Source organism: Hevea brasiliensis, unplaced genomic scaffold (assembly GCF_030052815.1).
Source record: "Hevea brasiliensis isolate MT/VB/25A 57/8 unplaced genomic scaffold, ASM3005281v1 Scaf83, whole genome shotgun sequence".
Taxonomy (NCBI): domain Eukaryota; kingdom Viridiplantae; phylum Streptophyta; class Magnoliopsida; order Malpighiales; family Euphorbiaceae; genus Hevea; species Hevea brasiliensis.
The window spans coordinates 134,653-137,400 of NW_026615303.1; positions in this window are offsets into that span (position 1 = coordinate 134,653).

Below are 2,748 nucleotides of genomic sequence, written 5' to 3' on the forward strand. Positions count from 1 at the left end.
ACTATGCATCCTAGTCAAAATTGTTAAAAAGAAATTTAGGCCATAAATTTGAAATCCATGAAATATTCATGGATTACTTGAAATATGAAAAATAAGTCACCTAATTGATGTGAATAGATAGTTAGGGCATATATGCCCATCACAAATGGAATTCATAAAATATTAGTAACTCAACTTGAAATATAAAATTTGTAATTACATAAGTAGATTCTTGAATGTATAAATGAGAAAAGAAAAATGTTTTGAATACAATGGTACATGTGAACCATTGTTAAGAATTGTGATCAATATGAATAACATAATGAATGGATAAATAAACCATATTAATGTATGAATAAGACATTAGTTCTCATTATTGTAAAGAGGAGAAGTATTTTGAGTACAATGGTATAAAAGAATAATTGATGTGAATTGTGATCATATAAATGATCAAATGAATGTATGAATTATGATTGAAATTTATCATGAAATAATGAAGTCATAAAGCACAATATATTAACATTTTAAAGTATTAAATGCCCTAGTATTCCTAACAAGATTGGTTTTGATAGTTTGGCATGCCAATAGGGTATTGTTTTAGCAGTACTGCGAAAGGCTTTATGCCCGTATTCATGGCTTTATGCCCGTATTCATGGCTTTTATGCCCGTATTCATGGCTTTTATGCCAGATTATGTGATATCATGACTTTTTAGCCATACTGACTGCATACATGGTTGAGGTCCTGCGTCCCATGGTTTAACGGCGCGAGGCCCCGCGGTGTCCAAAGGCCAATGACCGTTATCCACCCGATGCCCAAAGATAGGTTACTTGGGCATGGAAAAGTATAACTGTGATTGAACTGATCATTAAAGAAAACACGAAAATTAAGTATCAGGAATGATTACCAAAAATACAAAGAAGCTCAAGATCAAGAAAAAATAATTAACGAAATGCATGAAGAAGTTAATATCATAAAACCTGATTAGCCCTCGACTAAACAATAAGTTAGTAATTATTCATTTCTTATGAACACAATAGCAAGGAAATTATTATTTTTATTTGCATATTATATTTTCTTGTATTATTGGCACCACTAAGCTTTATGCTTAGCACGTCTTTGCAACGCTGTGAGTACCAAGATTTGAACAGAGGGCCTAGTAGACCACGATTGAGAAGCGGTTCACGATTCGCATAGTGTCCGTGTCACCTCACCATCCACAGTGCATTGGTAGGACACTAGGTCCCATTTTGTATTTTGAGATTTTTGTAAATTTTGTAATTAAACTCTTATTTTATCATATGTATTTGAACAAATGTAATATAATTTTGTATTAATGTAAGTACTTGTAATTTGTGATTATGAATCACATGTGAGAATTTATTTATGATTTGAGTCTAATGATGATGTGAAATGATTGAATGACAAATAAAGAGGAATTGTTTAGAAAATTGTGTTTGTGAAAGGAAAAGTGAATACATAACTGTGACTTGTACATGATTATCACATGAGATGAATGATCGAGAAATGAATGGTGAAAAATGTTGAGATTTTGATATTGAAGTTTGAGAGTGATGGGATTGATTGAATATGATCATAGGAAGTGTTTTTCACAGGTTCCGAAGAACTGTTTTCTCCATTTTTAGCAGATCTACTGATTTTCTATAAAATTTTCAGAACCTCAAATAAATTACAATTTCAATAAATGAATTATATTTCACAAGTTATTTTCAAAACTATGATAAAAACGAATTAAGATAAAATAGAGTGCTCCGACAATCGAGTGGCATAACTTGCTCGGCTGGCTGTAATCGGGTAAGGGGTGTCACATTTAGTGGTATCGAGCACCCGTTTAGGCGTTCGACCTAGATAGATTGCATATCATGCATTGCATTCATAAGAGTCGAGGTGACACTATTGCAGATCTGTATTTCCTGTTTATTTTACGTTAAGTTATGGAATAAGAGAGTGAAGTGACAATGAGATAGTGAATGGAGATGAGAAGGAGACTGTATTTAAGATGAAAAAGGATGAGTACATAACTGTTTGAGGATAGGATTGAGACTAAGGAGAGAGTGAAGTAGGATAACACGGAGAGGTGAAGAAATAAAGAGGTAGTAGCTCCTTGGCTATTTACAATTGGGTAAATTTCGAGGATGAAATTTAAATAAGAGGGGAAGAGTTGTAACATCCTCCCGGTATCAACTCCGTACATTCTTCTGTTCCGGTGACCGGTGTCGGTCCGGACAGCTAGAACGTCCGGAAAAATATTTAAATCAAAGTGAGGGACCATAATTAACTCAAATATTAATAAGAAAAATTTAGAAAAAATTTTAGAAATAAAATGCAACTAAGTCAAATGAGCCGGTGCCTAAGCGATGGGTTACCAGAGGTAAGTTGCGGTTCTCGCAACGAGGAGCCCTAGACCCGGGGAAAAATTCATAAAATAATTATTGGGACTCCAAAGAAGGGTCATTGAGGTTCCTATGGCATTAGAATGCTAAGAAAATATTTAGAAAAATTTTTCAATTGGTACAGACAATTTTGACCCGTTAAGTCAAACGGAGGGCATTTTGGTCATTTCGCCTTCAGAGGTGATTTTTGGCCGACTTGCCTTGTCGAGTAAATAATTAATATGACATAAAATTTGAATAAATATTGTTGAAAATTGAATTGAAAATGATTAGAAAAGAAAAGGAAAGAAAAATCCATAAAAAGCAATTTATGACATCTTTATGATGTCACTTACAAGTCTCCACCAATTGCATTC